General features: G+C 40.7%; 3 long non-coding RNA genes across 4 annotated transcripts; all 3 read left to right on the top strand.

Moving 5' to 3' along the window:
- Positions 1-833: 833 nt before the first annotated feature.
- On the top strand, positions 834-1509 carry LOC130204593 (uncharacterized). Its single transcript, XR_008833725.1, has 2 exons — positions 834-963; positions 1145-1509. It is a non-coding gene; the product is annotated as an uncharacterized LOC130204593 (long non-coding RNA).
- Positions 1510-2544: 1035 nt separating this feature from the next.
- On the top strand, positions 2545-3088 carry LOC130204615 (uncharacterized). The gene is made up of 3 exons (XR_008833730.1): positions 2545-2600; positions 2751-2842; positions 2957-3088. It is a non-coding gene; the product is annotated as an uncharacterized LOC130204615 (long non-coding RNA).
- A 3245-nt stretch (positions 3089-6333) lies between these two features.
- On the top strand, positions 6334-10163 carry LOC130204553 (uncharacterized). 2 transcript variants are annotated; one of them, XR_008833706.1, is made up of 7 exons: positions 6334-6865; positions 7243-7350; positions 7662-7757; positions 7889-7911; positions 8099-8153; positions 9891-9958; positions 10037-10163. It is a non-coding gene; the product is annotated as an uncharacterized LOC130204553 (long non-coding RNA). The 2 variants fall into 2 exon arrangements; XR_008833707.1 differs by lacking the exon at positions 7889-7911.
- The last annotated feature ends 5274 nt before the right edge of the window (positions 10164-15437 follow it).

Below are 15437 nucleotides of genomic sequence, written 5' to 3' on the forward strand. Positions count from 1 at the left end.
TTTCCCACCTCATGTTAAGGGAGGGGATATTTTTGTCAGTTGTTAATTACTGCACTGTAAAAAAAGATCCTAATTTTACGGTAAATAACTCTAAATATTTACAGTATTTTTCTTTCTTTTTAAATTACATACAAAACTCTGTGAAATTACAGACATTATCTTTAAATTAACAACCCAACTGTTAATTTAAGTTTTATGCTCATAATACAAAATAACATTTTTTCCCATTTTGTAAAGAAAATGACTGTATTATTAATACAGTCTTTTACCGTTTTCTTAAATGACATACAAATTCATGTAAAACAACAATTATTACCTGTAATTAAATGTGGAGCTCCTTATATGAAGGTTTATGTCCATACTAACAATTTAACGATTTTCTTTGTAATTTTAAGGTAGATCATATTATATTTATATTAATGTGTACTTTTACATTCAAACTCTGTAAATCTGAATCTAAATGTAGCTAACTTTTGTCATTACATTAAACATATTGCATTTATTTGAAGAGTACAAAGTAGAAGAAATAATAGGTTTTGATACTTGTTCTTTATAGGAGCATTATAGGGCGACCGTGAGTATTTGTCCAGTGTCGGTGTCCCGGAGCGAGACATCTAACTTCTAACTGTAAGTCGCTTTTGGATAAAAGCGCCAGCTAAATGCATGTAACATGCTTGAAAGTTTCAACCTCAAGAGAGCAGTGCAGCAGAAACTTGCCATATAGGATTTAGTGTCAACTAGAAATAAGACCGTCACAATGGCAATGACCACCACGGCGCGGCAAGCATCCCAGATAGCAGTTGATCCTATCCGCCTCCTGTCGCACTCGGTTTGTCATGCCACCGGATCCGCGCACCATCAGACAGCGTTGTAACTGCGGTGGATGCTCCAAATTGTTGCCCTTCGACTTTTCAAACTGGTATTTTCAAAACTGCAGCTCTTTGCGCCAGAAGTACGAGTTAGGTAAGTGTTGAATTGTGTTGCTACTGTCGAATTATGGCTCGTTTTCTTAAGAGTTCCCTCTTCTTTTGCTGCCGCTAACATTGCTTTGTGAAGTTTGAGGTATTGTTAGACTTCAACGTAAATAAGTTATTACCGTAACATCCCGGTTTTAAAAGAAAAAATCGTATTTAATCACACACAGTTGGTGATGGTGTATAAGCTGATGTTGCTACTGCACGTGTCCCCTCTGCCAGGGCTGGTCCAGCTAACTACCAGGTGTGGTTCTCATGGAGCTATCTTCTGCAGCTAGCGCTGAATTGTCAGTGGTTAGGTTACTTAAGCTCCAACCCAAGGGTGCGCGATGGAAGCTGAGCGAGCTAACCGCTAGCCCGCGAGCTAATAACGAGCGCTAGCTCGCGAGCTAATAGCGAGCGCCAGCACAGACCTGTTTTAATTTAATTCTGCATGTATTGAGTTCTCAACACGTAACTTAGAATTTGCAATGTCATCCTCACAGTTGTACAGAAGTGACAACACTGTTGATCGCCATCTCTACAATTCAGGTAAGCACACATTCTTTGGAAGGAAATGTTTTCACAGCAACTTAAAGACACATTTGAGAGGGAACCGTATAACCTGTTTAACTTTATAATGACCAGATTTGTATTAATTCATTAAAATACTATCTTAATAGCGTAGTGTTTGTTAGGATCTGTGTGTTTCCTGTTTTATGTTGAAGTCCCTGTCTCGTTTCCTGTTTCCCTGCTCTTCCCTCCCTGTGCTTGTCTGTTTCTTTCCTGATTGTTTCCAGCCACGCCCTGATTGTTTCCACCTGTGTCTCGTTCCCCTGTGTATTTAATCTGTGTCCTTCTGTTTGTCTGGTGTCAGATCGTCTTTTTTCGTTCCCGTGTGGTGTTGTCCGTGTTCCTGTACTGAGAATAAACTCAGTTTTTCGTGAAACTCCTGCTGCGTTTGGGTCCTCCACACCACGCATCCGTAACAGTGTTTTTATAAAAATGACTTGACATGCTATATAAGCACTACAAATTAATACAATTGAGAACAAATAGATATTGTATATTTCCTGAAAGAAAAGATGCATTTCAAACATTGTTTGTATTTTGGTTTGTTTTAGATAAAATGAACAAAGAATGGGCCTGTCTCCAGCTCCACCATTAGACGGAGGGTCCGTCAAGATGTTTTGACTACATCACTGTGATTGATGGGAAACTGAATACAACTTTGACTGTTAAGTAAAGTTTCTTCTCTTCAATGTGTATAACACGCCTATTATTGCCGTTTAATCTCTTTTTTTTACGGTATACCTCGTGTTTTCAAACACAAATTTTCATACTCCTGGTTATAAAGAACTTTAATAGTTGCAAAATATTATTTTTTTCAAAGTTCTTGGAACAGAAGGTTATATTTCTGTGACAAGTGACACTGTTTGTTTCCTTCCTCTGTAATTCAGGATGTTCCACTTCATAGAATTGTTGACTAACAAAACGGTAGCAGTAATGCCACAAAGCTATACCAGCTTTGTGGCACTACTGCTACCGCTTTATCCGAGGGACGAAAGGGTGGACAAGGCTGTCAGAAGCGCGAACAACCTGGACCAGACTGGCAGACACGTGACGTCAGAGTAATTGGATCATGCGGTATTATATTAATATTGTATTAATTGGCCGTTTTAAACGGATATAAAAAAATCACTTTGTTATATATGTTGGGGGAAACAACATTTTAATCACATTGTTCTGTTTATAATTCTGTACTTTTTCATTGTGTTTATGTGACTTAATTTTTAGATAATTACTTGGTGGAAATATATGTCTTGCGACACATCAGATCTCCAGTCAGAAGAGGAGGCAATTCCTAAAAAGAGGAAGCCAATGCCGGTGTGAGTAAATGTGTATACATTTTATTCTTTAGAACACTTTTACCTTAATAAAATAAAGCGTCTGTCATTCATTTTTATAGTATGACCAATTAGTTTTTTTCTATCTCTTTCTAGCCATTTCTATGGAGACTCGGATGGAGACAGTGAAAATGAAAATTCCCCCCACAAAACAGGGGTCCAACCACGAGCGGGACAGTTGTCCCTCCAATCATTGCCTCCTCCTAACTATTCCATGTACTCCATCACCAGCAGGACAGCGAACACGCTAGCCAGGACACGCCCACCTGGCGAGGGGCGTGGTGTGGTTCAGACACCATTGCCTGCTGTGGTGAGCAACACCTCAAACGGCTATGGGATTCAAATTGAACCTTTTAATCATTTAATTTTTTAAATGTTAACAATTGTTAATTGGATACAAGACATGCAATACACACTGTCACATTGAATCCAAGTGAATATGATTATTATGATTGCATTAATGAAATTGTATAAAACTTGATATTTCCATATTTTATGTAAAATCTCTTAATCGTTACATTTTTTAACTGTTTTTCGAATGGTTTTTTTATATAGCTGTTCCAGTTCAAATCCTAGGCATGCTGGAGACAATTACAGAGGTGAGAGACCCGGTTCCGTTTCCGTGTACCACAATGGAGGAAGTGGACCTTTTTGAGCAACGGCTCAAAGATCCCGTCAACATTCTAATGAGTGGTGAGTTTTTTTGTTTTAAGAATCTCATAAAGCTGATTAAAATCTATTGTATGTAATTAACACTAGACAATACCATGTTTGATGGAAATGTTTTTTCAAACATTCTGTAAAGTATCAAATATTAATCGTACTTTTTCGATCCATTTTCGATTTCCTCCCTGGCAACGATCGGACGACATGATGCCAAACGTGGAACATCCCCGAATGAATGGAAATTATTCAGTCAAATGACATCTAAGACTTTGCTCCTGCGTAAGTAACTCATATTTAATGAAAACAATTTGGATTCACCCAGAGGTCTTGAGTAGTGTTCAAACTTACGAATAACCATCTTTCCCAGATCTTTTTAACGGTGCTAAATAAAATGTTTGAATTGCAACTTTATTCTCTACTTGGGTAAATGTTACTTGACTATATCTTTACATAATAGTTATATGATATATTGGCTCTAAATATAGCATAGCACACCTTAAGTGCCAGACAGCTACTAGATTTTAGACTGCATTTCTGCTCTATGTTGCACTGAGGATTCATGAGATTTTGTATCTGCTTGTGTGATTACAGATGCCGTCAGAAAGAATCATGCCACACATGCATCCACTGATGAACAGATTCTAAAGCATGCCATTAGGTGGTTCAACCTGGCAGCAAACCGGGGTAGCTCCAGGAGGCGTGCTACTGTCGACATCCCCCACACTGAACAGAATTAAAAATATATATTTATATTTTAATATAATATATATTTATATATATATATATATACACATACACCAGTTCTCAGTTGGAAGTTCCACCATTCACTTGAGGCCACTGCGACCTATTCTCTGGGAGAATTGTGGTATTTGGGTTAGGTGGTCGGTATTTATGGTTGTATTAGTTGTAGCTCTTGTGTTCTAATGTGAGCTATAGTTTTTACTCTATGTATGTGTGTATATATTGTCTCGAACTAATTATAAATAAGATTCATACATGTACAAGAAATAATTTGATGTCCTTTTAATAAACTTTTTGATATTATTTCCGATTGCATTTCTTTTTTCCCCATTGATGCATATTAAATATATGTCGGTATGTAAAGTAATTGATCCGGGCCAAATGAGCTGCTTTATGGAAGGATCCAAATGGAATGAATATGGGTGCATACGGCTGTACATCTAGCCACTGATCCGGAGCCTATGACGCATCCGAGGGAGTCAGTTTGCTATCTGTGATATTAATTGTGTTACATTGAACTGGAATAGGCCTTTACTGTTCAAAATATTGAAAATGACAATGCTATTAAAACATTTGATTTCCACATTCCAAGTTGTGCAAATAAAAATAGAGGTGAGTTTGGCCTCTATTATAGAGATGTATGCCCACATGGACACTTCCAGGCGGTTAAATTAACTGGGTTTGCCCTAACGACGGAGGCCCGATTCTGCCATAGTTGCTTGCTACTTTGGGCGTCCTTTAGCTGGCAAAAGACAGTAACCTTTGCCCATGTGATTGAGGCCCAGTGCTGCTATAGTGCATGCCGTCTTGGGCATCCACACAACGGTGAAAGAGGGGGAGTTTAGCCCTAAGAAAGTAGGCCTTGTGCTGCTGCAGTGCATGCTGTCTTGGGCATGCGTAATTCAGCCAAAGACTGCATTTAGCCGGGGGAATTGAGGACAGCAGTTTCTTTATCCGAGAAACAGCGTTGTTGGCTGCCTTTAATTCAACCTTTTCAGCCTGGACGCAGAGCTCAAGTAGTCTTGAATGTGCCTCCAAAAATGTATGGTATTTACGGGGTTAAATCAGCCTTTTCATCGTTTTGACGCAAATTGGCAGAGATCCCGGTTATACTCAGCCAATTTAGCCTGGAGATGATGCTGTAGTGCATTATCAAACTGCACAATTACTGTTGAATCTACCTTGCTTCCATAGACAACTAACATACTTTAAAGACATTCACTGTCTACAGTGAGCAGTTGAACAATTAAAATGTACATTGTCCCATATAAAGGATGGCTAATGGCCGAACTACTTTGGCCAACACCTTGGATCTGCTGGATTTGAGCTATGCAGAAGAATAAAGACAAGAAGAGGGGGAAATGGCTTCGCAATGGATTGACTTGCTACATGCGGTTAAAAGTTTGAAAACATGTTGCAACCTGTATGGGATAATGGCCATGTTGGCAAATGAGTGTTGCTGTGGGCAAAGGCTGAACTCGAAACCAACCTGCCGCATAACACTGCAACACAGTTAGGGGGAAATGACATTGTCATGTTTGCACAGTTGGCATTTTGGTGGTTCTAAAGGAAAGGTCAGGGATTTGTTAAAATGCAAGAGGGTCATACTATGGGCCATCTGAATGTAAATAGAATGTCACCATGATATCAATCCAGCGATAAGCAATATATGCAGTGATTATTGTTGATTGTTCCATCTCAATTGCCGTCATCAGTCCTCATTTGGGTTATTGTGCAGGGAATGGCACTAAAACTTTTTAAAAGTATTTGGGTGCTTCATTTTCTTTAATTAAAGAACCACTAAACACTGGGCCTCTACTTGTGTGTTCTTGTGTTGAGGCTAACCGGGGAAATAATAGTAATAATACAAATAATAATCTACCACTTCTGAGTAGACTCAATGTAGAGGAAACGCTTCATATGGATCAATGTGTTGGAGTTCTGTTGACTGTAGACTAGTAAGTATACTACAAAGAAATTGAATGACCAACCGTCGCCCCTCTCAGCCGGCCTTAAAACATACTAAGTGTGGAAATATATATATATATAGCCTACCATGTGTCTATGTGTGTTTGTGTTAACCTATAGGTATTATTACAACTTTACCATATAGTATTTCATTTGTATTCATACACTGCAATGGAAAGAGTTAATTGAATATACCAGCCTATAAATACAACTAAATACAGACATTTCTTTAGTTTCTTTCAAAACAAGTCATCTTTTTCTATATTTGTTATGTTACCACGCTAAAACCATTGCTATTGGCTGTCTCCCCACGTTGCTTTGAACATGATTGGATAATCTGCCTGTCACTCAGAGAACTGGCCAATGAGAACTGTCCGCGCCTCGGATTTGAAATTACGTCTGTTTGAGCGGGAAGCCGCAGCGGGGCAGGCGCTACTCGGCAGGTCTGCTAGTGTCTGCTGTTGACCTACCTGCATTATTACCTGAAGTATTTTACATATGCCTGCGATTTTAACTTGTGGGATGTCAACGGAGAAAGAAAGACTGGGACACAGAGGAAGGATCATACGGGATGTGGTGACCAGCAAAGTTACGTGAATTGATATCCTGCAAAATTATTGAAGATATCAGGTAAGAAAACATTTTCACTGTTACTTTCTGAAACAACCTAATGTAATTTTCTGTTTAGCATAGTTTAAACATATTTCATTTAGACATATGGAAACAAATTAATCATTTTATATGTTTAAAAGTAATGTTATTACATTAAAATCAGTTAATTAGTGTGTTTAATACAGTTCATAATGGATTAAATAATGCTATAGGTGGATAAACGGACTGTTACAAAGAGTTTGGTTAGCTAGTTAAGTAAACTAGCTTCAGGTAACGTTAGCTTGTTGGCATGATTCTGTCTCACAACCAGAAAAACATACTTGAATGTGGTTTAGGTGGGTGACATGGATATAATTGACAGTATTCTTCACTTTTTCGAACCGTACTGCACACAGCACTGGACCCTGAGCAGTGCATGGCCTGCAAGATCATGAGAAGGCTGAAGAACCAGGAGTGACAAGATACCACTGGATGGTGGGGCACATAATTCCACTCAGGGACAGGTAAGCAAACAGTCAAGACATAGAGAGAGATAGGATTTGTTCTTACAAAAAACAATATAAAACAGCAAACATGTGCATTTAAACAGAAACAATACACACATACATACTGTAAAAATGTGTTGTGTTCATTTAAGAAGCCTGCTCAAAACAAATGCATGCATGAGTTACTCTAAGTCAGACTGGGAAATAAAGCCTCTAATTTTGTAAATGTTTCTGAGTTGGAAAAAGGCACCTTGGTGATGCTGGTGATATGATTCTTAAAATTGAGTTCACCTTCCATGGTCACTTATAGGTTTGTGATTTGTTTTTAGTGATCTGAAAATGTCTGTTTACCAACGGTCCCCATCCAACCTGACAGAGCGTGTGAGGATCTGCAGAAAAGAATGGCAGAACATCCCCAAATCCAGGTGTGTAAAGCTTGTCGCGTTTTATCGAAGAGACGAGGCTTTAACCGTGCCAAAGGTGCATTAACTAAGTACCAAGTAAAGGGTCTGAATACGTATGTCAATGTGATAATCCAGTTTTCTTTTTATTACAGGGTATTGAGTGTAGATTGATGAGGTACAAATTAATTCAAATGATTCTATCATAAGGTTGCAACATAACAAAATGGGAAAAAAGTGAAAAAGTCTGAATACTTTCTGCATGCACGAAATATGTGGTGGCAGTTTTTTTCTGATTCATTTTCACATTACCCTTGTCAACACTGATAATAGCTAATTACACGAAACTTTCTTATATTTTTCAGCTCAATAAGGATTGGAACAACATTGACGGGGGGAAACACCCAAAGTCCATCACTCGTAAGTATCCACTGCAGCATATATAAAAGATATTAGTCCATTTGAACCACTATTGCAAAACCTTACATTGTGATTAATATTAGATATGATTTCTCAAGTACTTTAATGATCTGAGCAAAGCACTTTTTTAAGACAGTTCTTCCACTGGCCATAAAAAAAACTGAGGAGCTTTTCCTTCGGCCTTCTTTTGAGTTGTACGGTGGCCCTGAGAGGTCAGGGCACTGCAACTTAATAAAACATGCTAATAGACAAAACACAAGCAAATTAAGAAAACAACTTCATCAAATTGACAGCACATGTGCAGCATTTAGAAAAAGCGCTGCAAATTCAGACGACACAACACGGTACAGAAAAGCGCTGCAAATTAAGAAAAAGTGTTTCAAGAGGACACTAAATCGTGATGAACACAGCTTGGACAGGCTTGCTGTTGCTATGGTTTGTGACTCATGAAGTTATTGAAATCGGGTATTGTATCATCTGTTTACGTTGTGGACCTACAATATGCTACTGCTCTACTCACCGGAAAGTGAGCTGCATGCACCTCGCAGGACCTTGCAGAGCGGAAAAGCTGAATTATATCAGTCATTCTGATTATTTCTGAGGAGATTTGACAGATTTTAAACTGTACTATCCGGTTTAACAGTGTGGACAGACAGCCTGTAGCCTGCATCATATTCATGTAGGCATTATTAGACAAAAAAAATATACAGACGTATAGTCTACAGTAAGCCAAGCATTCCCATGAGACTTCTTTCCTTGAAAAATCCCCAAACAGACCACTATTACCTTACCTGAAATAAACATACCTCGTACTACTATCACCACCATAAAGTTATTGCTTATATGGTTATTATGCAAGCTACAGTTAACGTAACTTTTTCAATTTTGAAGATGAGGTCATATGAGATTGAATTCTGCTTTTCGCTCTGCAAAGTCCTATGAGTTGCGTGCAGCGGTCACTTTACGTGCAGAGTAAAGCAGCAGCAAAAGTCAGTTCCCAACATAAACAGATGGTATACGGAGCCGACGTCACTTCAATAACTTCACGAGTCTCAAACTAGCAGCAACAAACATGTTCAAACCGTGCTCAGCACCATTGTCCTTTGGAAACACTTCTGTTTTCTGTATTTGCGGCATGTTTTCTAAATGCTGGACATGTGTTTTCAAATTGCTAAAGTTTAATCTTAACTTGCCTGTGTTTTGTCTTTTTGCATGTGTTTTCTTAAGTGGCAGTGTGTTGATCTCTCAGGGCCACCGTAGAGTTAGCATACTTTTCAAAGACATGTCGTCATCATTATCATCATCTACCCTTTTTTTATTTCTAAAGGGGCATTGAGGAAAAGACCCTCAGACATGTCACAATATAATTATCGGTGGTTGGTTTGATCTAGATGTATCAATTAGCTTCTTTTTTTGTTTAGCTACAAGTGTGTTTACCTTGCTATGATACATCTGTGAAACGTGCCCATTGTTGTGAATCCACGTCTTTCTTCTTTTCGTGATTCACATGTTTCTGATGGAAGTTCTAAGACATGCACTGCGTGCAGCTTTAAATAGGTAATCCTTTAATTACTATCATTGTCAAAGCTGACTGTTCAGATTGACAGAATGTCAATTGGTACAGACAATTTCAAAATAGTTAGTTTAAGTTTGTTTAAAGGAATGGGAAGAAATGAAAGCCAACTTTCTCAGGACTTTCCAGTGAATTTGTTTGTCCTTCTTCCCTTTTTCCCCCAGATGCACCGAGGATCTGGCTGATTACTGGAAATTTGGAAGATTGTTCTTTATCTGCACTGTCACTTCTGGTAAATATTTATAAAGAAGAAATATACTTTATTAATCCCCAAGGGGAAATTAGTTCTCTGCATTTAACCCATCCTTAGTTATTAAGGAGCAGTGGGCTGCAGTGATGCGACCAGGAAGCAACTGGGGGTTCAGTGCCTTGCTCAAGGACACTTCGACTTGCAACTAATGGGGAGAGCGGGGATCGAACCGACAACCTTGGTGTTGCAGGACGTACCCCACTGAGCTACAGCCGCCCACAATTATGGACCTTTTGTGGTATGTTTTGCTTTCACTTATCAACTGATAGTGAATAATTGGTTGATTTTGAAAATGTACATTAAATAAAATGTTTTAAAATCAATATTGGTGTGTACTTTATATGTAATTCAGTTTCTAAGCCCTACTTTAATTGAAACATTGAATGTTTTGTAGATGTTTCAATGTATTTAGATTTTTCACAGTAATCTCAAAAGCTTATATTTCATAATAATTGAACACTTGTAATAGTACAGGAGAAATCTGTAAAATCACAGTATTTCACTGCAAAACCTTTATAAATATCATTTTATTGAAGGTGTTCGATTGTAATAATATAGGAAAAATCTGTAAAATCACAGTATTTCACTGCAGAACCTTTAGAAATATCACTTTATTGAAGGTGTTTGATTGTAATATCGGAAAAATCTGTAAAATCACAGTATTTCACTGCAGAACCTTTAGAAATATCACTTTATTGAAGGTGTTTGATTGTAATAATATAGGAAAAATCTGTAAAATCACAGTATTTCACTGCAGAACCTTTAGAAATATCACTTTATTGAAGGCGTTTGACTGTAATAATATAGGAAAAATCTGTAAAATTACAGTATTTCACTGCAGAACCTTTAGAAATATCACTTTATTGAAGGCGTTTGACTGTAATAATATAGGAAAAATCTGTAGAATTACAGTATTTCACTGCAGAACCTTTAGAAATATCACTTTATTGAAGGTGTTTGATTGTAATAATACATTCAAAATCTGTAAAATTACAGTATTTCACTGCAGAAGCTTTAGAAATATGACTTTATTGAAGGTATTTGACTGTAATAATATAGGCAAAATCTGTAAAATTACAGTATTTCACTGCAGAAGCTTTAGAAATATCACTTTATTGAAGGTATTTGACTAATAATAAAGGAAAAATCTGTAAAATAACAGTATTTCACTGCAGAACCTATAGAAATATCACTTTAATTAAGGTGTTTGGTTGTAATATTACAGGAAAAATCTGTAAAAAAACAGTATTTCACTGCAAAATCTTTAATGAAAATTACTGTAAATTTATGGTTTTCGTCCTTTATTTGAAGTAAGGTATTTTACCTTAAATTTACGGTTTTTGTTTGGCAGCCGTAGCTGCCACTCATTTGACCTTCTTTTTACGGGTTTTTTTCTTACAGTGTGTCATATGGCGACGCCACCTTTTCTCCCCCTGAAAATGACAGAGAATGGAGGGGAGGGGATGAAAATTAACTCCGCTCGGGGAGTGTGAACTCGTCATGTACCTGACGCTCAGGCAGACATGCCTTACCCTGCGTTTCGGGAGCAATCTCATTTATTTCCGGCTCTTTTTTTCCATTTTTTTTTTTTCACGCTTTTGCCGTTATTTAATTTCCGAGGTTTTTCCGCGAGGCGAGCGATGACACCCCCAGCTCACCTCGCTGCACCTTTAGAGACGCACCGCTTCCTCTCCGATGATGCAACACCACCGCATGATCTCACTCTCTTTTTTTTATTCAGAAGACGTGTTTTCTGTTCGGGGGTCTTTTCCCCCCCTTTGCTCCACTTGTTTGGGCAGGTGTGGACCCAGAATAACACCCTCAGGGTGGGGGGGGCTCATGACCTCATCCCGACCCACCTGGAGGAGGGGTTGCGCAACATTTAGAATAATAATCCATTTAATTAAAATAAGGCTTTTTTACGGTACCTAAACACACGTTAGAGGTCACATTCACACACCGTAGACACACCGACCATTCAGGGTTAAGTGCCTTGCTCAAGGACACATCGACCAGGGCGGGCGGGTGTTGAACCGCCAACCCCCCGATTGGAAGACGGACCCACGGTCGCCCCAAAAATGTCATAAAAATGCACAAGGGTGTCGTGGACGGCGACCCCGGAGAGGCCGAGGTCAACGCCCACAGTTGGTCATAGTGGCGCGTTAATATATTTCTCCGCTCTACGATAAAAAAAATTAAAACTGGTGAGCGCTTCCGAGTGAACGGGAACCGAAACTGAAAGGAATGCGAGTGGAAGATCGATTCCCAAAGAAGGAGAGGTGTGAAACGCCTAAAAGTGCCACGAAGATTGATTAGCACCTCCTCTCGGGTTCATGGGGAGTCACTGAGTGGAGCCAGCTCCTGCACACACACACACACACACACACACACACACACATGAGGGTCTATCTACACCTCAGGATGTGTCGCTCAATAGCCGCCGGACGTCCACTTCACACGTGTCGCTGTAAAGGACAGAGCGGCGCTGGGGATTGTCTCCATTTCCTGGTTGACCGCTCCGGTGGCTCCTCACCGGAGGAGGAGGAGGAGGAGGAGGAGGAGGGAGGGGTCATTACTCCTCCCATCACACGCCGGGCGACCTCGAGACCGCGACCTGCGAAACGCTAACCTTTTCTCGCCCCTCCGAAAACCGAATCAATAACACTTTGGCCACGAGCGCGGCGTCGGCATTAATCACCGGCCCTTCCATGCTTGACTCGGCAGTTTGTTCCCGTGTTCTGGCTCTGTTGACCCCCCCCCCCTAAATAACTGACTCCATTTCCAGTCGGAGGAGACAGTCGGTTAAGTCTTAATGAGTCATTTAAAAGCAAAATGGCCGCCTGCGCCGACAGCTTCAGCCGTCCAGTCAGAAACCTCCAGGTTCAGATATTAAAGACATTTAAACCATTTGTTTGTCTTTCTCCTCTTTAATACTTCATGTTATTATTATTGCGTCGCTTTAAAGTTCTTAAAACAAACGGGTGTTCGGATAAATGACGTCTGAATGAACTTTTGACCCCCACGTTGGACTCGAATGAAGAAACCGCGCGGCGTCTTAACGAGGGAACCAATCAACCAATCGGGGCCGAGAATCCATTCGTAAAAGAACCCGCTGTGGATTTATTACCATTAAAAGGGTTATTTGTATTATTATTGACATCATTTTGAGTTATACGGTTACAGCCTACAGTGTTTATTGTCAAAAACATGTTTATTAAAATGAATCCCAGCATCTGGACCAACACGCCGCACGGCGATCACTTCCCTCCTCTGAATACTCACTTTTAGGGTCAAAAGATTCCCTCTTTTCTTTTTTCTTTTTGGGTGGAGGGGGGTTTTCTTTTGAAAAACATTCCACATCCTGACTTGATTGGAGTGAATTCACCGTTTGGCTCGCGGCGCGCTCGTCAAGTGCTCCCTGTCCTTCCTGTGATTGCATTAGCGGCGCCCGGCATCAGCCCCGCGGTCCCATCCACATAAACGCTCCTCTCCAGGCCTGGTGAGCACATACAGGTGCAGCCATAGAGCGGCAGGAAACAGGTGTCGGCTATTGATGGCGTCCTGATGAGGGCGCGCGCTGTGTGTGTGTGTGTGTGTGTGTGTGTGTGTGTGTGTGTGTGTGTGTGTAAATCAGGTGGGTTGTTGTGTGGTCTCCGGGTACAGAGACGAATAATTGTTACCAACGCTTTTGCGTCTATTCTGGTGGCCCGGTGCCAGATGGCGTGCGGGGGGGAAAGAAAGGGAAGGTAGGAGAACAGGTTGTTGGTTCCTCCTCCCATGTGACCCCCGGGACCCCGTAACACCTGGTCTTAAAGAGACGTGACAGGATTAACGGTATGTGTGTGTTTTCATGCTTCAACGTGCAAATATATATCGGTTTAATTTAAGTCAAAGTGTGACTTTGAAGGTGCTTTTTTTATTTGTTGCTGTTTACTTTTCAGTTTAAACTGTTTCGTGAGATCTCTGCACGCGAGGTGCGTTCAGGGTCTATTAAAAAAAGTCTAAATGCGTCTTCAAGAGGTGATGGATGAATGCAATCTCCCGGGATATGCATGTAAGAATGATTTGTGCAGAAATTGGTTCTATTAGAGCTAAAGTAAACTTCCAATATATTGGTTTCAAATATAAAAATAACAGAGCATTAAAAAAAAAAACTGTAAAAAATATGACAACCAAAGATGGAAATAAATAGCGTCATGCTTTCCTCTCGTAATGCCACGCTTTCCCCCTCATAGTTTCCTATCTGTGGTCTCGCAGTGTAGCATTACTCCACACACAACACAGCACAGTGCCCCCGGTGGTGGGAACGTGCCTCTGCGCTCACTAGAGGTGGGGGAGAAATAAACAGAGTCGACATGAAATCGATGCCTAAAACACCTTAATCTTCCAATTAAATCTCTTCAGTGGCTGCGGTGAGATGGTAACTGTGATAAGTGCAGGTTGGAGTGAGGCGAGGAGGAGGAGGAGAGGAGGAGGAGGAGGAGGAGGTGAAACCTACACAGGTACGTCTGTCACGGGTAATTACCTTCTCAGCGCCCTCGGCTCTTCACGCTGCCAGTCGTCTGTCAGAGAGATCAGCTTACTCCTGTGTGTGTGTGTGTGTGTGTGTGTGTGTGTGAGTGTGTGTGTGCGACTGGATGTCTAGGAATGTGTGCTTGGAGAAAGTGTGTAAAGAGATAAAGATGAGCGAGTGCGTCTGGCAACAAGGAGATAATCTGTACGAGAGAGGAAGTGGGTGTCTGAGCCGTGAGTGTGCATACAGGTGTGTGGACGCGTTGTGTGAGTGAGTGTGTGTGTGTGTGTGAGTGTGTGTGTGTGTGCAAAGGAAAACTGTTTCCATGCTTGTAAGATTAGACTCTGAGTGTGTGTGCTTCCCAAAAGGGCGCCTTTAATTGAAAAGCGTGTGTGTGTGTATGTTGACTATACGAGGAGATTGTGTGACAAGAGTGGGCAGGTGTGTGTGTGTAGGTGTGTGTGTGTGTGTGCGTGTGCCTGTGTGTGTGTGTGGTGCAGAGAGAGAAAGAAAGTGTGTGTGTGAGACTGTGAAGCGTGAAAAGGAAGACGGCCTGTACCTGGAGAGAGAAGTGAGTAGGAGTAAAGTGTGTGTGTGGAGGAGGAGCCCCCCCCCCCCCCCCCCCACACACACACACCTTTCTCCTGCCCACAAAGCGGCCCTTGACGGTGTAAAGGTAGCAGGCTTGTTGTGCAAACAGGCGCACACAAAGGAGGCGGCCTGCAGGTAATAGAGCAGACATAATGGGAGCTAAGTACCTGTAATCCTGGGAGATATCACTCCAGACAAGAGGGGGACTCGGGGTAATTCCCTCCGGTTGGTGTAATTGGTCCCTCGCAAGGTTGGAGTGTGTGTGTGTGTGTGTGTGTGTGGGGTAGGTGTGGGGGGGAGGTGTGTCGGGTGTTTGGGTGAAGTATCAGGTGTGAGAGGGCGTCAGCTGCACTGAGT

The sequence above is a fragment of the Pseudoliparis swirei genome, chromosome 14 (assembly GCF_029220125.1).
Source record: "Pseudoliparis swirei isolate HS2019 ecotype Mariana Trench chromosome 14, NWPU_hadal_v1, whole genome shotgun sequence".
Lineage (NCBI taxonomy): Eukaryota > Metazoa > Chordata > Actinopteri > Perciformes > Liparidae > Pseudoliparis > Pseudoliparis swirei.